This window comes from Aethalodelphis obliquidens, unplaced genomic scaffold (genome assembly GCF_003676395.1).
Source record: "Aethalodelphis obliquidens isolate GAN/ISIS:26980383/991018 unplaced genomic scaffold, ASM367639v1 scaffold2, whole genome shotgun sequence".
NCBI lineage: Eukaryota > Metazoa > Chordata > Mammalia > Artiodactyla > Delphinidae > Aethalodelphis > Aethalodelphis obliquidens.
Window position 1 is genome coordinate 12,184,531 of NW_020837946.1, and position 21,608 is coordinate 12,206,138.

Below are 21,608 nucleotides of genomic sequence, written 5' to 3' on the forward strand. Positions count from 1 at the left end.
GTGTGTATATAGTTGTGATCTAAGTAGGATGAAAGGGTTTTCATAGCTTTAATATTAATATAATTTCTATGAATTTCTATGTGTTTAGAAAAATGGGAGTTTTTTATTTCCATGCAGATTAAAATATTTATCTTTTAATTAGTTAATCGATCTTTGGCAGAGTGATTGTCACATGTAAGATAAGAAAGATAGATTTTTTTTTTCAGGGTATGGAATAATGAAGGTTAAAGCAACCTAAAATGGTAAAAAAACCCTGACTTACTGAGAAATCAGAAACAATTAAATAGGGATATTTCTAATCCAAGCAGAGTGGAAGTGTATCATATAAAAAAGTAGTTAAAGCTTGAAACATTGCATCAAGAAATAGTGACAATGGGAACTTTATCAGCTTTCTTGATTAGTATCATGGCATGTCAGTCTGGGGGCCTATTTAAGATCAACTTAATTTTCTCATTTTTCAAAGAAACGGGGGTGCATGAAAATTAAATTACTCTGTGGAGTTCCTGATGGCCGACATAGGAATGGAAGGTTGATCTCCTGATTCTCATTTCTACTAAACACAGTTTCTCTGGGGAATGCATGAAATCCAGGTTAGCTGTCAGGAACAGCCTTCATTTCCTACCCGTGCAACCAAGGGCTCTATTTGCCTGCATAACTCGTTTTTTCTTTGCTCTTTAATATATCTGTTATATTGCTGTCACCCTATGTTTCTCTTTCATCACTTAAGTTTTGTTTTGTAGGGAAGAGATTATATCATCCTAGTACCTAACATGGTTATTCAATAATAAAATATTTTATGAACCTTAAGAATGATAGATTCCAAACACTGGGGACTGATGCAGAGGCTTCTGTGAAGCTTCCAGATGACGCCTGTGTTTCCCCAACATGGAGAAAACTATTATTAGACGTTATTGTTTGATTTGATTGATTTTTCTGTCCTCTTTTCAGAATGCTTCCATGAGAACCGAACTCTTGCTCAATCTTGGTTCTCCATGGCTCCACGTGGTAATTGGCAAATAGGAGACTCTTAATAAATGTATTCGTTGAGTGATGAAATAAAGTAGTGGATTTGCCAGGATGGACACAGTGGAAATTTTCAAAATAAATTCACATGCAATACAGTCTCTTGACAACCATTTACCAAACAGGGTATGTATTATAATATGTAGAAACAGCAGACCACTCAGCCAGACTTGGATGCGAGTTCAGTTCTGATCGTTATTAGCTACGTGACCTCCGTCAAGTTGTTTAACTCCCGAAAGCCTAACTCCTGCATTTGTAAAACTGCATTATATTTTTAATACTATAAGATAATACTATAGTAGTTATTTAATATAGCAGTTACATGAGTAGCATTTATCTCTTAGGGTTCTTATGAAAATTAAATGAAAGAATGAAGGTAAATTGACTAGAACAGTGCTTGGCACCTATGCACTTAATAATTGTGAGCTGGGTGGAAAGCATACTTCTATCCCACCTGGCTATCTTGCCAATAGACAAATTTTCATCGGCCAAACCCCGGGTTTGGGGGAAAAATTGCCATGTGGTAAGTCTCAAGATTTATGCCAGACAAGCCTCTTATTTTTTCCAGCATCCAAGCAGTAGGCACCCCTGCTTTTCTTTCCTCCCTGCAGTAGGGTCGTGGCTTGGTCCCCAGGCCAGCCCAGCCATCTTTATAGTGACTAGCTGTATAAATGGACTGAGAGCCGCCTTATCCACAGGCCACTTATTCTGGATTCAAAAATAGGATGAAGGAAACAGCCCTTTGAAATTCAGCCTGAGTCCCTTGATACTGCCGTGCTTTCCAGGGAAGTCCCTCATGAGGAAAGGTACTGAATGCTCAGTAATTATCAATAAAAAGGAATTCACTTTCCCCTTGGCTATTTTTTCCTTTGTGTCGGAGAACTCTAGAGAGCACCAAGGGTGAAGTACCAAGACCCAATCCTTTCAATTATTATTAAAAGAAGATAAGCCTTAGGATCCCGTCCTTTATCTACATGAGAAAATAAGATATGGATGACAATAACAGCTAGCTGAGGGATGGGATCTACATGTCAGTAAAGAAAATAGAACAACTATATTTAAAGGCTGGAGAGACATATAAAAGAAAATGCTGACTGTATTGTAATCTGTCTTCCACGTCCATACGTAGTCATTTACTTTATGCTAATAGATGTGTTAACATCTATTTTCTTCTGAAAAATGAAGTCACATACCTCCCTGGTAGGCGACTTTTGAGTTGCGTCTATAGACCTTCTGAGTTGCATGTATAGAGCTTTTGAGTTATTCCACATGGAATAATTTGAGAATGAGAACACAGGATATCATGAGATGGTAAAACAGAAGGATGAACTGAATAGCGCCCCCTTCAGGAAGAGGAAGGAAAGGGAGGTAACACAGCCCAGCCCTAGGAGAGCAGAAGGTGATGTAACAGTCTGGACAAATGTGGTCACAGAGAATGGCTATGTTCTGAAGAGCGCTGGCAATGCTGAACTCAGTAGATTATAAAAATAATTAAATTTAAAAAAAAACTCCATTTGTTTCTTCTCAATCGTGGACATTTTTTGGTCTCTGGAGCCACTGAGGGTAAGAGGCAAGAAGTCAACAATTTTGAGACTTAACAGACTTGAAGAGAGAATTCATTCATTCATTCATTCATGCATGCATTCATTCACCCATCCATTTATTTATCCCTTTAATGAACGTAGTGTGTTCCTTCTATGTCCCAGACAAGAAAAAAAAAATGAGATACACATCTCAGTGGTGTCAATGCTCTTAACAAAAATCCTGAAGATAAAAGATTTGGAAAGATTCTAGCAATTCAGAGATGGTATATTAAAAATGACTGAACAGTAGCTGTTGCTGTAAAAGAAGCATGGGAAAGATATCACTATGCTCCTTTATTATTTTATAATTAGAAAAAATACTTTAAAATGTCTGCCTAAGTTTATTGGTGTCCTGTGCAAGATTTAGATCTTCAACAAAGATTCTTTGTTAAGAGAATGATTTTACAGAGCTGACACTCTAAATTTAGTTGTAACTGCTCTATAAAATAGCAGAATGATAAAAAGAAATGTAAGACTTTTAGATTAAGTTTCTATGACCCACTTATAACTGAGTGATAGATGATTAATTTTAGTTCATATTGTTGATTGGCTCTTTATGATAATCGCTTTTTGATTGTTTTATGCAAATTGGAAATTTAAAGGTGAGATTTATAACACTAGGAAGATAGTTATTAAGCCCTGAACAAAATAAAATGTGTTTATAAAGTGAATTTTAATCATATTTCTCTGCAAAAAAAACAAGTTCATATTTCACAATTAAATAAAAACTGCTTAGGACTAAGAAATGTTTTTATGAAATATTCTCAGTTCCTTGAAAAAGGTAAGCCATACAATAATAGAGAATTGGGATTTGGGAAAATATGTCTCATCTTCTGACTTTAATAATCAAAATCACACATAAATTCCATAATTATAATAGCAATAATAACAGTAACTCACCTTTATTGATCACTTAGGGTGTGCCAAGTTTAGTGCCAAGCACTAGTCTACAGGTTGTTTTATTAATGTTCACCATAGCCTTGTGAGATAAGTATTCTTCTTCTTCTCGTTCTACAGATGAAATGCTGTGTCACTAAGAGGTTGAGTAATTTGTCCAAAGTCACACAGCTGATAAAGTGTGGAGGTTGGTTTCTCCTGGTCTGTCTGGTTCCTAAACACACAGGATCAACTATGCTTGCTGGCACAGTATAGAAGTTGCTTTTCTTTGACACTGTCAGCCAACGTTTGCATTAAGGGGAAAAGAAGTCTTACTGTAATCCTTGTTTGATTTCAAAATGTGAAGAAGAAAATGGAGAGGAAAGTGGACCCTGTCTCTTGATGAATCATAAATTCTATCTTAAAGGGATGCACCCTTTAAGCTGTGCTTCCATATTGAAGCACAGCTTCTCGCTTAGCACTAAGCACTTACTTAATTCTAAGAATATCACGTCCAAAACTTATAGTCTGTCGGAGGAAATTTCCCTTGAGTGTGCATGATACAGGGGAAATCCCAATTGTAACCCAAAATGAAATGAGATGAAAAATGAAAAAGAAAATTCAGCTCTACTCTCCATTCTGCCCCACTATCTCCATTTGGAGAAAATTTCTCAACATTCTCATGGTTTGAGCACATATTTAACATTTTGAGAAACTATCATTTGTCTTAGGCTAGAATATCCACCATAAATATCCTCTGCCCAATTATTTAGGACAGCTCCTGTTTCTTCTCACACTCTCTTCTTGCAAGTTCACTACTGTGATAGCAATCATACATCATACCCTCCAAAATGTAGTAATTAATACTTAATAATAGGAATGTAGGGAAGTTTATTTTTGGTCTCTCTTATTATAAAATGAAAGTGCTTTTTATGAAGATCTTGGGGGAACACTAGGTAGTGTGGCCGTTTTCTGGAATTTCCAAATCTAATTTCTGAAGAACTCCATCAACAGAAATCAACCAGTTGGAATTGTGCTGAGGACTGTGCTTTTCCCTAAAAGCTCCTGAATGAAGAATGCCCTTCAAAATGATGTGTTAGTCAGAGATCCCAAACTGGATAGATTTCCTCTCTTCTCATTATTCTTCAACCAATAAGAGATATTTGCGGTATACATATGTTTGGAGTGATAAGCCAGACAAATGTCAGGTTGATCGAACAAAGATGAAAATAGAAAATGGAGTTGAAAGACACTGGGAATTAAGATGAATGCTATAGGAATAAGCCTTAATAAAACAACAAATTTATTTGTGTTACAACCCCAAATCTAAATTTATGAATAATGTATTATTTGGATAATAATGATATTTGGAAATATTCAGAATTCAAATTTGATTTTCTATACTTTATAATATTTTCATGTTTAGCTTAGTTGATTCTTCCTCTCAATTGTCCAACTGGACTGCAAATCAAATTTTTCTAAAACCGATTTTAAGGAACCTTTGCACACTATTCTCACAGTTCCTGTTTAAGTGGCTTAAGCCTCTTAAAGTGTTCTTAAAATTGTTCTTCTCCCAAACTAGTTTGAGTTCATTAACTCTTTAAAAGTTATTCCCTGCCTCATGCCACATTTTACATTTGTTAATAGTTTCTGATACTTTCTAGTTGTAGGAACATTTTTTTCTACTTTTAATGGGGAGAAGAAAAGATTGAGTATTGCTTTTTTTTTGAGTTGGAACATCTTGATTATATGATTTCAAGACATCACCTTTTGTGTTATGTCTTTCAATTTTCCCAGAAGTTATAAAATTTTCAAGATGGTAGAAAAATATAATTGTTCCTTCATGCAAACACACAAGAAAAGAACCAATGTAAAATATTTGATTCTCTTTCCCTGTGAAATAAAGCAACAAAATGTATTGGCCTTCTTATTCTAGCTCTGAATAAGTCACTTGTTTCTGGGATATTTGGAATTTTTAGCCAGGTGCCAGTGTTACCCACAAGATGGAGAAAATTCCTATCAATTTTGAGTTATGACTGTCATTTTGTTCTTGAGAGACCTACATCTTTATCAAACTTGTAAAAATAAAAGAAAATAAACAAACCTGTAGATCCAAACTCTTGAAAATAGGTTCATAAAGTCATCGACACGTGATAAGATTTGAAATTCTAGAAGGATCTGGCTCATGGTCCCCTTCCCCAAACTCTCACTACCCATCCCTACTCAGAACCGGGTCAACATGCTAGGTTAACTCTGTGTTTTCTCCATGTTAGTTACATCTTTCTAATTTATGGTTTTAAGTCCTATTGAAATGCAAGGACATTTTTTTTTTTTTTATTGCAGGAAAACGATGCATTTACTTTGCAGAGGTAGTACAATGGCTGCTGCAGAGTGTGGACATGATTAATGTCACCTTAAAGTGCTGTCTGGCCCAGTTTTGCTTGTTTAGGATGTAGCCTCATTAAGACGGACTCCCATCTTACTTTCCAAATGAAGAATCTGGGAGAAGATTTTGATAAGGTAATAGGTTGGGAGTGGATTTAACTACCTGAAGTTTCAGTAGTGATGCCAATGAAGAGGTAGGAGGGCACTGAAGGAGGAGAGAAACACTGAACACAGACAACTCACCCTGCTTTACCAGTTTGCTTCAAGCAGCTTTGGCAGAAGTCCTCACTTATTTTCACCTAACTAGTTCATAGTTTTCAACCCACATTTTAACCTCACCTCAGCTTTCAGATTGCCTCTAAGACACATAATTATATAAATAAGAACATCTAACAACAAACTGTTGGGTCCCAAGAAGCTAGGGTGACAAATGACAGTCCTGGATTGATACAATTGTGAATTTCTTTATTTAAAACCTCATCTCTCATTTAAACTCTGTTGATTCTGTCTTTGCAGGCAAGGCTTTTCCACAGCAGTTCAAAATATACATAGTTAATGCTTCTATTCAGACAAGCTTTTTAGGTGAGACTGAGCTGTTATTTATTCTTCACCCACACTATTAGCATATTAATGGTTGGGTATTTTAAGAATAAGTAAATAAAGTCTCTTTGTATCCACTGAATAATATATCACATTATTATACACATATAATATATACACATATATATACAATATACACACCTATATGTAATACACATGCATATAAATGTGAAACAACCTTCTTTTTGCCTTATTAGCTTTAATAACTGGTAACACATGCTCTCTTATGAGTCTAAGATTGTTAATATTTTTTCTCATTTGACAGAGGAGTTACCTTGGATAACCTATCCCCACACAGAGTTTTATGGCCTGTTTTCCAAATTACTCTGAAGTGAAAACCACAGTGGAAATATTCCAGAATCACATTCCTGGCTCTGGAACACAATGCCTTGGTGGTTTGCCAATTTTCTTTTCTTCATCATTCAGAGTAGTTTATAAAAATGTTTTTATATGCCAGTATTGAGTACTGGCACTAATGTGTTCTCCTTTAAATTCATTGCTGGCAGCTACCAAGATAATTAGGAAGAAACATATACGTATCGGTTGAACAGTACCTCTCAGTCTAGGAGATCTCTCATTACCTTAGATAGGTCATTAATTTGTACCATGGAGAGTCCATCTAAAATGCATGGTTAGAGAGTAAAAGGATGAATCAAGACTTACAGGAACTTGCTGCTAGAACAAGATGTTACTGCCAATTTAGTGTCTTACCAGGGTAAATTTTTCAATGCCTCAGTAAGTTTCATTACAAGTGTCATCAAAAAACGTTTAAGAATTCTGGACAACACCCTCTGCAGCATTTAAAGAGTGCTGTAGAAAGGAAACAATGCAAAGAACATATATTCTATGATCAACATCTATAGCAATTTTAATACAGTCACATTAAAAAGCATAAAACATGACTACGTAAAGTACATTCAAGAATGCAAAAAAAGGCTTCCCTGGTGGCGCAGTGGTTGAGAGTCCGCCTGCCGATGCAGCGGACACAGGTTCGTGCCCGGTCCGGGAAGATCCCATGTGCCGCGGAGCGCCTGGGCCCGTGAGCCATGACAGCTGAGCCTGCGCGTCCGGAGCCTGTGCTCCACAATGGGAGAGGGCACAACAGTGAGAGGCCCGCGTACCGCAAAATAAGTTTTAATATTAGGAAATCAGTTTATCTACTTACATAATTTGTCCTATTAATAGATTAAAAAGAAAAAAAAATCAGGCAACTCACTTGATAGTTATTAAAGACATTTGATAAATTTGTGACATTGTTAGAATGTTTCACGTGGAAAACATCTTTTGAAATGGTCATGTATATTTTCTTAATAGGATAGGAATAGTCAAATTCAACCAGTGATTTGCAGCACAGTAGAAGGATTTTATTTAAAATAAAAAACAAGACATGAATGCCAATATCACCATTACATTTAGCATTTTCTCTCAAGAGCCTGTTCGTCCATTCGGAAACAACAGCAACAACAACAAAAAAGAGGTGTAATCATGAGAAGAAAGGAGGCAAAACTGTCAATATTTAATTTTTTGATTGTATATATACAGACCACAAGATAACCAATTGGGTGGAGGGAGGGGTGTTAGAACTGAGTTCAGCAAGGAAGTCATTTAAAATTTAATTTACAAAACTTTTTAATCCCCTTTTGATTATAACCAGTTAAATATAGTAGAAACAAAAAATGAAATGCTTAAGAATAACCAAGGCATATGTGGTACGTTCATGAATAAAATTATAAAAAAGTTATTGAAGCGCATAAAATAAGAATTGAAATACGGAGAGTTGTTTTCCAAAGATGTCAATTTTCTTTGAATTAATATATAAATGTAATTCAGTCCTAATAAAAATCTTCCTTCTTTCTAGAATATGATAAAATGATTCTAAGGTTGATCTGGAAGAGTAAATATCTGCTTATAGGCAAACCTCTAAAAGAGTCGAGTATTGAAGGGGATCTTAAAATGCATTAGAAAGCCATGGTAATCAGAAGATTTTGTCACTGGGAATAAATGTAAAGGAATAAGAAAATTAAAATCCAGCTTTGTGCTGCTATGATAGTCCCCGAGTACATATTGAAAAGAAATATCATTTCCTAGGTATGATTATTATTCACTTCAATTCCATTATCCTGTGGCTACATACACAACCAGTATTCATTGGAAGATGTACAGTTCTTGCTATTGTATCCAACAAGCTATTTTTCTTGGTATGATCAGACAGGTTATATAGATGCAAACAAACACTACTTTTTAATGTCAAAAGTGTTGATTTTTAGTCCCCTTTTCCCATAAAAACCCATACATTTCACAACTAATTGTTTCATAATTTTTGAATATTTTAAAAGCAATATATATAAGTAACATGTTTAGAGACAAAATAGAAATTATACACCTTTACCTACCCTAGGATAATCTTTCTTTTTTCATCATTGACCACCTGAGGGGCTAAAATTAGTATTTTGTTCTTTGTATTTTATATTTAACTACCAATGAGCTTGAAATTTTGCTTTGTGGGCTACTTGTGTTTTCCTGTGTGAATAATATGCTTCTATTTTTAAGCCATTTTTTCCAATCTAAGTTTCCTTTATTTTAAAAATTGATTTTTTAAAATATATCTACATACTAAGACTATTAGACCTCTGTTTTTCAAACACATGGCAAGGATTTTCCCATACTGTCCTTTGACTTTATTTATAGTGAATTTCATCATAGAGAAATTTTAACTTTTATGTAGTCAGATTTATTGATCTTTCCCCTGTGCCTGTCATGCATGATAGGACCTTCCCCATTCTTTTTTTTTTTTTTTTTTTTGCGGTACGCTGGCCTCTCACTGTTGTGGCCTCTCCCGTTGCGGAGCACAGGCTCCGCATGCGCAGGCTCAGCGGCCATGGCTCACGGGCCCAGCCGCTCCGCGGCATGTGGGATCTTCCCGGACCGGGGCACGAACCTGTGTCCCCTGCATTGGCAGGCGGACTCTCAACCACTGCGCCACCAGGGAAGCCCCACATTCTTTTATTCACTTACACTTCTCTTTGTAAACTGGTGGTTTCATTATCATATGTAAATCTTTAATCCGTTTGAATTTATTATAGTGTAAAATACGAGGAGGGAATATAACTTTACTAGTCTGTTTTCCTTCCCTTTTGAAATATGATTATATGATCAATATACTTTTATATATATTAATACATAATATATTTGACATATATTATGTATTCAATATAATATAATATGTTAATCAACAATAATGGGATACATAATAATATACACACATGAGTTAATATCTTCCTTTCTTCCCTTTTAGTGCTACAGCAGGCGGAATTTTACTGCTGAGGTTGTGAGGGAGAAAGCAGCTTCCAAGGGGGCCCAGGAGGACATATACCTGCTGTATTTGAAAAGCAAGCAGCCAGCATTTTGAATGGTATATTGGAGCATAATAAGGCTTTCTAAATAAATCAAGTGTAGAGCTGATTAATAATATTTCATGTAAATGCATAAGCAAATTGTAATTTACCTTCATACGAGGCATAAATTATTTGTTACAACCTAAAAAGAAGTGTGAAGAGACAATTCAGAGGAGAACTTTTAGCTTAATGCTTAACTGCCAAGCCTTGTGCAAGCTACCATCAGAGACATCTGACACCTACTGTGACCAAAGCACATACTTGACAGGTTGTAAGTTTCCTAAAGCCACCATTTCAAATTGAAGTTGTGAACCTGAAGGTAGAAAGATTGAGAGTGGACCTAGAGGACTTCTATTCCCAAGTATTCTATTCCAATTTCTCTGTCTGCTTTATCACTACCATGATCATTACCTTCACCATCATTGGCAGTTAGGTCTCTCCACTGTTCCATGAGGAAATCTCAGGTGTCAATAATGAATGGATGTACACTAAACAGTGTCCTTCATTACTATTTTGATATATGCAAAATAGTATTGATATTACTTTTAGTTAAGGTATTACCTAAATTAAAGTGCTTTATGTGAACATAAGCATGTTTGCTTGGTGAAATTTTGACTGTCCCAATTTTTGTTTATGTCCTTTTCAACAGGTTCTCTTACCAAAGTGAAGCTTAAAAGGTACCACTTTACTCAAGTGATCAAAGTAAACATTATCAGTAATGGGACAAATCTAAATTACTGATATGATATAATGTGAACAACTCAGCATCATTGCTGTAATGTTATACATAATACATAAGAAATCTAACCATAAGAAAACATCAGAAAAGCCCAAATTTGAAGGACAGTCTACAAAATAACTGGTTTGTAATCTTTAAAACATTCAAAGTTCTGAAAGCCAAGGAAAAATGGAGAAATTATTCCAAATTGAAGGATATTGAAGAGATATGTCAGCTAACTGCAATGTGTCATTCTGAACTAGGTTTTTTGTTGCTGTTCCTGTTGTTTTGTTTTTACTGTTTTGCTGTGAAAGTCATTATTATGTTAATTGGAAAACCTGACCGGGGGTCTGAAAGTTAGATAGTACTAATGATATATCTGTGCTAACTACCTAGGTGTGAGGGTGGTAGTGTGGCTATGAGAAAGAATGTCCTTGTTTGTAGAATATGACAGTGAAGAGTTTAGGGGTGATTAGGGTGAAATTTACTTTCAGATGGTTTAGAAAAGACAAGATCTTCCTATAGTACTCACAACTTTTCTGTAAGTTTGGGGTTATTTCAATTGTTTCAAAATAAAATTTAAAAAGAAATAAGCATGTTTGACAGGTAAATTATTAAGATGTAGTTATTGATTTTCTACACTTATGCCAGCATTCCGCCATGACTTTTCAACAATGGAAGTGTATTATTTAAGATATGCTGGCCACCCTGGAAGAATTTAGTCTATTTGAGTATATCATATACGAAATAGAATCATTTAAAGCTAATGAAGTCCTACTCTATATTTTCAGTAGACATTCAGAGATTGACTGATGTATGTAGAAATCAAAGAGTGTGCCTTTGGGGAATATTTTGTATAAAACATTCTTTGAGTTAACAGGAAACTTCTCTTGCCTGTATTAGTGAACCGTGGTTAAGCAAGGGGTAAAAGGCAACGATGATATTGGGTAGGTGAAAATACATGTTTGGCCAAGGATTGTCAGCTGAGCTACTAATTGTAGCAGCTGGACTCTGAATAGAAGCTTGTGGATACACAGTCAGCAAAATCCAACACTCCACTTTTACATTGAAATAAGGCATGTACAGATGCTCATTATTCCTTTTCTTGTCTGTAGGACACAAAGTGTTTTAGATGACTTTCAGAGCAGCATTGTAATATACTACCATGCCCACCTCTTTCAAATCTTGTCTTTAGTGTGGTATGTGAATGTCACATTGGTTTTTAGATTCATGAGGATCTTCGGGCAATTTCTTTGCAAAAGGATTAAAGCATTTCCAGAGTCTGTGTCAGCTGACTTGTACTGGAAGGTCTCTTGAATAAAGATGGTGCTATTGTTTGATGTGAACTTACCAAGGCCAGGCTAACACATCCTCCTACCTGGTGTATGTCCATTTGCATACCATGTTGAATGTTATCCCACCCCTATGCTCCTTCATTTCACTACTTGCACTCAGATGGTCCCTAAGCTTTCAGTTACTTTGACCAGTACAAAGTGGTTCCCAACACTTGTGACATATGTAAATTGCATGGTGAGTTTTAATAAAAACCCACAGATGATTCACCAAAAGAAAAACAAAAGTGAATTAACTGGTTTGGGAAGCAATCCAGTTACTGTTATTTTTTAAATCTTCCCTGAGTTCTAAAATATAATCAGAGCTGAACATTGGATGGATTGGCTGGCAAAGGCCTCCTAAGAAATCGACTTGTTTATCCATCTTGTTGTACGGCTCAAACGACTGTTAGCATGTTAAAATATTTTTGACCTAATGGATGTAGTGTACTCAGATTGTGTAGGAACTTTGAACCTGCTCTGATGGCAGGGGAAGGAAATGATATTGAGAAATAAGGTAAGAAGAGGCAATATTTTCAATGAATCTATCTCCTGGACTGACTTTAAACAATGAGCACAAATGTGAAGTGACTGAGCACAATAATGTAATATTCATTCTGAATGACTTTGTCTATTAACATAGCACCTAACATGAGCCATGTCCTATAATACACTTTTAGAAGTGAAAGTTGAACAAGATTCAGTCTCTGCCGTCATGAACCACACAGCACAGTAAAAAAAAGAGGCAAAATAAATACCTTGAAACTGAAACATGGGGCAAAAGAGAAATGCAATGTGCGAAAAGGAAATAGGGTATTTGGTGACAAATATGGAAGAGCACTTTTCTCCCTGAAAAGTTAGATTTTTGTAATTTTTTTCTTTTTTTTTTTTTATTACCATGGTAAATTCCCTACAATTCTTACTTTTACTGCAGTATCACTAGCCCCTTGTTTATAAGTTTTTCTTCTTTGTTTGCTTATTTTTGCTTGCTAAATAACAGAACACCATGATCTGGGGCTCTTAACTTTATTTGAATAAAAATGTTTATTTATGAGAACTTAAAAAACAAATGGGGTCAGTTTCAGTTAATTCTCTCATGGCTTCAGCAATAGTTAATTGTTTCCATCCTAAGGCAATTACAGCCAGCATTTCCCAAGACTATGACTTGGAACTTTCCCAGAGGTGATTGATAGGACAAACTCCAGCAAAATGTTCCAAGTCAAACGAATCTGGGGATTTCTGGATTAGGCGAAGTTAAATACGTTTATTTACCTCAGGACTACCTAGAACCTTTAATGCGCTACTGCACAATATAACTCACCAAGAAGAGAATATTTTTTTCAAGGTTTCTCAAACATAGCGAACCAACGACCCCTTTTTTCCTCAGAGCTAACAGTAACACGGCCCTGTTTCCTTCCAGTTACCTCTTATAAAAGACTATAATTCAAATGTTGCTGTATCAGAGAGACTTTTTCCCACTCTCCTATCTAAATTAATATCAGACTTGCACCGATTTCTACCCTCTTACCTTGTTCTCACTTTGTTCTTCATAGAACTTACTAGTAGCCGGCATCCTTCCTGTCTGTATCTCATTCCCCTTTAGAATTTAAAGCCCATGAGAATAAAGCCCTGTTGCTCCTCCATGCTTGCCACAGGGTAAATACTCAAAACATCTTCGTTGACTGAGTTGGTTCCTGCATCACCACCTTTAGTGCATGGCTTTTGTTTCCATGGCCACAAGATGGCTACTCTCTGTCCAGGCATTATGACCATGTTCTAGACAGAAAGCAAGACAAATGACCATGTTCTAGACAGAAAGCAAATGATAAAAGTCTTGTGCCTGCTGGGGCTGTCCTTCCTGTTCGGAAAAACAACAGTTTTCCGAGTGGTTTTACCCTGTAGACTTCCACTTGTATCTCATTGCTATAACTGTGTCATCTGACCACCACGGGCTGCAAGGGATTCTACCAAGGTGAGTATTTTAACTGGGCAAAGAGCCATTCTGAACAAAATAGGATTTCTGCTAATAAGGAATAAGGCTACACTGGGTATAATGTAGGCCACTAGCAGGCATCCTCACCAGCTCTAGGAGACTGTGATTGTCACATAGCTGGCTTCACTCATGTGACTTGTTTGGCTCCTATAGGCATTTGAGTTTGCAACCTTAAACTAGAGATTTCTTAAAATTATTCCCAGTCTTTAAATTTTGTGATTTTATATAGATAACCAACAAGGGCTTACTGTATAGCACAGGGAACCATACTCAATATTTTGTAATAACCTATCAGGGAAAAGAATCTGAAAAAGAATATATATATATATATATCTCACTTTGTTGTACACCTGAAACTAACACAGCATTGTAAATCAACTATACTTTAATTAAAAAAAGAAAAATGAAATTTTATGATTTCTACATTTCCAGTAAATGCCTTTGGTTTATCTGTATACAGAAGATTTTCATGTGTTGGGTTTAAATTATTAACTTGATTATTTAAGGGAAAAAGCTTTCTTTCTTTTTTTCCTGTTTAAAAAACCCAACACTTCCAGGTAATAGTCAGCTCTGTTCTGAAGTCATTCTTGGTCGTGTTCACTGAAGTAAAACAAATGCTCTGGAACAAGTGAGTGTCCCTCCCCTGGGAAGGTTTGTCATGCAACCATCACGAGTCCTAATCACAGTCTCAGGAACAATGATGACGCTGTCACTAGGAGGTCAGGAGAGGAAGCTGAGCAGCTCTGGATTCTAAGCCAGAGCAAGAATGACAGAGGACGCAGGAAAAAAAAAAAAAATCACACTCGCCAAAAATAAAATGAAGACACACAAAGAAAACACTTTGTGAAATGGGTTGAAAATTGGAACATTTTGTTCTATAAAATACCCTGTCACCTTCTAGCAATTTTCCGTTTTGCTGTTTGATAAGTGACAAGTTTCACATTGCACAGGTGGCCAATTCCACTAGTTCGTTGAGCCCTATCAGTATCATTTATCAGAGGCAGCAGAGAATGCTGCACTGCACTAGAGACATTCATTCCGGTCGGGTCTACATTCCTGACTGGCCGGTGGACTTCAGGATGGGTCAAGAGGAGAGGTTGATATTTATTGAGTGCCTACCATTTTCACACTGATCACATTATTTATTTATTTATATATATATTTTGTAATACCTTGCTAACCTATTGCAAAGGAGGAAATTGAAACACAGGGTATAAACTTAGGTAAATTACTTGAACTTGCTGACTTTCTATTTTCTCTTATCTTATTGGCATTGGACTGGATGACACCCTTCTTTATTCGTTTAATGACCGTGTAATTGTCAGCAAACAACTGAATTTCTTTAAAATTTAGTTTTTCTCATTGGTGGAATGTAGATAATAATATCTACCATATATGCTTTACAGGGTTTTCATTAAAACAAATAAAATAATTATAGGCAAAAGTGCTTTTCATGCTGTCAACTATATGTAAAATTAAGTTAATTTTAGGACTTCCAATTTATGCTCCTATTGTGTTTTCACCGAAAGTTTATAATTCCATTTTTGTTTATGGTATGAGGTACAGGGCAAAGATTTATTTATTTTTTTCTCAATAGGAATATTCAATTAACCCATCACCATTTTTAATCAGTGCTAACCCCCCATCCCACTGTTCTGCAGTGCTGCCTTTGTAATAAGTCAGGTGACATATGTCTACAAGTCTGTCTTGGGATTCTGTTTTGTTCCATTAATTTGTCAATACCTGTATTGATGCCACATTGCTTTAATTACTATACCTTTAAAATAATCCTTGACACCTAGTATTGTTAGTCTACTAGATTTGTTCTTTTTTCAGAGTGCCTTAGAATATCTTCACAGTATTCAGTTTACCAGCCCCCAAATATGGGATTTCACTCCATTTATATGTCTTCTTTAATTACTCACAATAATGTTTTATAGTTTCCAGTGAAATTTTACATATTTTTCCTTAGATTTCTTCCTATGTGCTATTTTTTAAAATGCTTTGGTAAATATGATTTTTATTTTAAATTTCACTTTTTTTTTTTTGCTGCTGGTATATAGATATAGATTGAGGAGTTTTGTTTGTTTGATTGTTTGTTTTTTATATTGACCTTGCATCCAATACCTTGGTAAATTTACTTCTTAATTCTAGCAATTGGTTTGGAGATTATTTGGATTTTTTATGTACACGTTTATGTCCTATATTAATAATCATAGTTTTAATTTCTTCTTTTCTAATTCTTATTACTTTTGTTTCTAATTCTTGCCTTTCTGCACTGCCTAGAACAGGTAGTTCATTTTGAATAGAAGTAGTGACAATGGGTGTCCTTGCTTCAATCTCAGTATCAAGGGGGATGTTTCCAATATTTGATTAATGAGTATCGTATTTTCTTAGGTTTCTAATAGATATCCTTTATCAGATTTAGGAAGTTCCACTGTGTTGCTAGTGTGCTGAGAGTTTTTAAAAACTACCTAATCATCTTTTTTAAAGTCTCTAACTCTTAAATAATCGAATAGCTGAAGAACATCATGTATATGGTGAGAGTTCACAATGTAAAAGATCCAAACAGGGAAATAAAAACCATAAAGAACATGTATTGCCAGATTGAAAAGATTCACCAACTGACTTGCACAGTGAGTGAAATGGAGCCCACACCACCACACCAATTCATAACATTGTGAAATTTCAGAATGCCAGTGACAGGGAAGATTCTAAAAATTTAGAAAGAAGGAAAGAAAGAGAGAGTGAGAGAGAGAGAGAGAGAGAGAGAGAGAGAGAGAGAGAGGGAGCGAGGGAGAGAGAGAGAGAAAGAGAGAGAAAAAGAAAGAAAGAAAAGAAAGAAAGAAAGAAAAGAAAGAAAGAAAGAAAGAGAAAGGAAGGAAGGAAAGAAGGAAGGATGGAAAAAAGGAAGGAAGGAAAGGAGGAAGGAAAGAAAGAGAGAGAGGAATGGAAGGAGGGAGGGAGGGAGGAAGAAAGAACAAATGAATCAGGGGCATATATAAGCTCAGAATCAGGGTCTTTAGATTCCTTAAGACCAGCACTGGAAGTAAGAAGACTGAATGAATAAATAAAGCAATCACTTAAAAATCCTGAAGAAGAATCATTTCCTCCTTGAATTCTATACCTAGACAAACTATCAAGAAGGTATGAAGGTAGAACAGAGCTATTTTCAGGCAAGCAACGTCTCCAAAAATTCATTCAATCCCATGGACTTCTCCCCTGCCATTCCTCTATCCTACCAATATAGCTATCACCCTTCATCCTTTCCTCCAAAATTATTACAGCAGTGCTTCACATACAACATTCCTTTGTGCAGTACAATTAAAGATGTATTACTAGAAACAATTAAAAAGTCCAAATTCTATTTGATCCAGCAAACATTAAATTGCATTTCAATAAATGTGATCTGAGCCAATCTAACATAAGGGAAAAAAAGAAATATAAAATCTGTACATGTTTATCATTAAAAATGACATTAAATTGATTGTTTTTATTACACTAGAAAATTTTAGTTATTCCACATTTGTGCCTTAAAAAATGTTATTAGTGAGATAGTGATTCCCTCTTTTAGACACACATATATACATAGTTTAACAAACCAAGTTTTTATCAATTTTTAACATTTTTAATATCACACATATGCTTACTTTGTGCTTGTTAATTTATCCATTGTAGGTTGGATTCATGACAACAGTATCACCGGGTATAATTTATAGCTAAAATATTTCTATCTTTTGCTTTAGTTGCATTTGTTGGAGTAAAACTAGTCTCCCAAAATGTGTGAGAGAAAGGAAGAAGAGATTTCAAAGCAATTCTGGCATGCTAAGGATATTCAGTTGCATCATTTATTTAAAATGAAGCACATTATGCTATATTTTCAACATTCATCTTAAATTTTTTACCAGTTGCTAGTTCCAACAATCTGTCCTGTAACGTTTTAAGTAAGTTTAAATTATCTTTCAGTGAAAGAAAGGATTCTGCCTCCTTGAATAGACTATTATTTGAATATATATATATATATATATATATATATATATGGTAAAAATGTTTTATCAAATTTATGAACAAAGGTATTCAGTGATAACTTTTTCCAAATATATAAAATATATTTTAACAACCTACAAAAATTCTCTAAGCTGATCTGCCATTATAAAGCATGTTACATTCCTCCCTCACATCAGAGTATTAAGGTAATTAAAAATACTAATGAGATCAAATAAATAAGCAAGTCTGACTGTCCAGTTTATATCTTCAAATTTTGGAGCCTCACCTATTTTCTTATTTTGCAATAAAACCAAGTGTTCAATTAGTCTAAACAGAAGTTTTTCCCTTGAAACCACTGTATTTCGCCATGCAAAGAAACTGCTTATAATCAGTCTCATTATTATCTCTATAATTAGCTCAAGAGGCTAAAATTTAATATTGTGCATTAGTCTTTACATAATTCATACCATATAATCTAGCTGACATTTGTTTGACAGTAAGAATTTCTTTTTTTTTTTAAATTAATTAATTTTTGGCTGTGTCGGGTCTTCATTGCTGTGTGCGGGCTTTCTCTAGTTGCAGCGAGTAGGGGCTACTCTTCTTAGCAGCGCATGGGCTTCTCATTGCAGTGGCTCCTCTTGTTGCGGAGCACAGGCTCTCGGTGTGCAGGCTTCAGTAGTTGTGGCACACGGGTTCAGTAGTTGTGGCTGGCGGGCTCTAGAGCACAGGCTCAGTAGTTGTGGCGCATGGGCTTAGTTGCTCCGCAGCATGTGGGATCTTCCCAGACCAGGGCTCAAACCCGTGTTCCCTGCATTGGCAGGCGTATTCTTAACCACTGTGCCACCAGGGAAGCCCTGACAGTAAGAATTTCTTGATGAAGAATGCTGGGTCACTGATAGACACATTAATACACAATGAGATATTTTATAGTTTGTATTCTAGAGTCCAGACTTAGTTGCATTTTTCTTTTTTTGCAATAAAAACCTTCCCTTATAGCACAAGCATAGCTAAATTTCACATACTCTAAAATAATTCCTGCCTTAGCATTATATCAACGTGTCAACTTGCAGTAAAAACTGCTTGCTAACTTGATTTGTTCTGTGTTGAGCTTTTATGCTATGGATGTCCCGGTTCCTGAATATGTTGCCCTGTGGTGCAATTGTCAAGTGGTCCTCTACCTTCCTCACACAACATTTAATTTTAAGTATATTTCTTTATACCTTTTATGGAAACGATGCTTAATCATTGAGAACTTTATTACTTCATTAGCCGGTACATCTGTGCACCTAGCACAGTGTGATTTTGCACACACCATCAGTTATTACTTAAAAAGAACAAACTCAACACATACTTGTGAGCAAGCTAGCATGAACTCTTCTGGTCTTCATTTCTTTGGAATTCCTTCCCTCTCTTCTCTTAGATAACTTCTGCTGTCATGTTCAGAAAAGTCATGGCTCTTCTCAACAAGAAATCTAACGAAGCTTATTTCACCTTCAGTATTTTACCACTGAAATAATACAAAGTTTTCCACCCTTATTTAAAAGATAAGCTTGGAGGGGTGGGATACAGAGGGTGGGAGGGAGGAAGACGCAAGAGGGAAGAGATATGGGAACATATGTATATATATAACTGATTCATTTTGTTGTAAAGCAGAAACTAACACACCATTGTAAAGCAATTATACTCCAATAAAGATGTTAAAAAAAAAAAAAAAAAGATAAGCTGTAGGGCTTCCCTGGTGGCTCAGTGGTTGAGAGTCTGCCTGCCGATGCAGGGGACACAGGTTCGTGCCCCGGTCCGGGAAGATCCCACATGCCTCGGAGCGGCGGGGCCCGTGAGCCATGGCTGCTGAGCATGCGTGTCCGGAGCCTGTGCTCCGCAACGGGAGAGGCCACAACAGTGAGAGGCCCGCGTACCGCAAAAACAAAAGATAAGCTGTATATTTAGAAAAGGCTTACTTAAATTAAAATTATTGTAAAGTAACAACTTAACATTAATACCTTTTTTTTTCAGATTTGTATACACTTCTCGATTAACATTGGCTAACTTAAAATACCACCCCATGTGACGTGGTCTTACTGCACCTGTCTCTTAGGTGCCTTGCCATTTTGTTCAAGGATATCTGAACAGGTCTACAGCTGGAGTAAAGGTGTGAATGGAGTAGCAATTTCAAATTATTATAAAAGCTTTCAAATGCTTACTAGTGAGTTTTGTTCTTATCATAAACTATGGATGAAAATCTTTGGATCAGAAGGCGTGTGTGGACCCCACTGAGCAGAGGATGTATGCTACCAAAACAGGGAAGAAAAGCATGAAAGGGGAAGACACCAAACATATGAAGATCCAGAATAAACGAAGTCACAGGACAGCAACTGAGAAGCAGGCATAGAGCACAACTTCCAGATTGGACAGGAACAGAGGACTCAAGGAAGAAGCTGAAAGGAAAAAAAGTAAAACAGTTGCATTGCTGGCTCCCTGAAGTGCTTGACCATGTGACAAAGAGTATTCGAGAGTCTTTTAATGCACATGGAGAGCTTGGAAAGCATTAATAGTAATGACAGAAAATCATAAAAGCTAATAAAAAAGATGCAGTTGTTAGCTGCAGGAAAAACAAAGTCAATCATGCTTAAAACCATCAAAATAAAAGTATGATATAATTGCATTGGAGGATGTAAAGAAAAGGATGCAGGGCATGGGGATGTAAGAATGCTTCTTGTTTTCCGATAGAAAGCTATTAGATGATGTCTAAGAAGTATAAATCAAGAGCTAACAGGAAAAGCTTATTATTTAGAAATAAGGAGGTGGATGAAATAGTAAACTGTTAAAGGAATTGTCAGTAGTTATTTCTGGGGAGCAATATGCAGACTAGAAGTGCAGTAGGAGACTTCCGATTTCAGGATAAGGTTTGTAAAGTGATTTGTCTTATAAAGCTTTGTACATGTATAAAATAATTTAATGAAGGGTACTAGTCCAATTTAGTATTTTTATTCTTAACTGTATCAAAATTTTGATCTACTAAAATATCTGTTTCACACAGAGTTTTTCTAAATATGTGTATATGTCAATCACTATTAACTGTTTAAAATTACTCAATTATCATGACTATGTCTAATATTCCAATATAATTTTAAGCCATTCTTAAAACTTTAAAAATTTTACCTGAAAAATAAATTAATTCTCATTCCATGAATCTTTGTGTTTAAAGTTCAAGAATTTCAATGGTCTCAAGGTTAAATAGGGTTATTGTTTTTTGTGCTTATGACTGAAAAGTGGCTTAGACTTCAAATTATCTTTTTAGAAAGTCCCCTCACCTCTGAGCAGAGAAACCCCTGCCCCTTAGAGGGAAAGCATTTGTACTAATTTCAACCAAAAAGAAATGAGGTTAGAGTGGAAAGTATTTGGCAATGATCAAGTTTAGCCCTTGCCAGAATTACAGTTATTGTGCTTTAAGTTTGTAAAATTTCATACTTAATATAAAATAACGATATTCTTTGAATACATAAGTTAAATTTTACATTAAAGCAGGTAGAAGCATAGATGAACTTGGCTTCATCAACTTGCTAACAAATTCTGACAATATCTTCATTGAGAATTCCTTTTTTATTATTATTTTAATTACAAAGATAATAAAACCTGGAGGCAAAGAGTTTAAACCAGGAGTGAATTCCATTCTGTTTAGTGACCTGGAACATTTTCCTGGGAAAGTCTTACTTCAGC

The 21,608-nt window shown here is 35.6% G+C and overlaps 1 long non-coding RNA gene across 2 annotated transcripts in view; it reads left to right on the forward strand.

Moving 5' to 3' along the window:
* The window catches only part of LOC113627335 (uncharacterized), a 174,531-nt gene extending 153,518 nt beyond the window's left edge, over nt 1–21,013 (forward strand). Inside the window, exons 6-8 of one of the 2 annotated variants that reach the window (XR_003435524.1) lie at nt 5,826–6,002; nt 9,763–9,879; nt 19,905–21,013. This is a non-coding gene — a long non-coding RNA (uncharacterized LOC113627335). Of the gene's footprint in view, nt 1–5,825; nt 6,003–9,762; nt 9,880–10,511; nt 11,235–19,904 lie in introns of those variants that run through there. The other variant, XR_003435525.1, reaches the window with a different exon arrangement.
* Nucleotides 21,014–21,608: the final 595 nt, after the last annotated feature.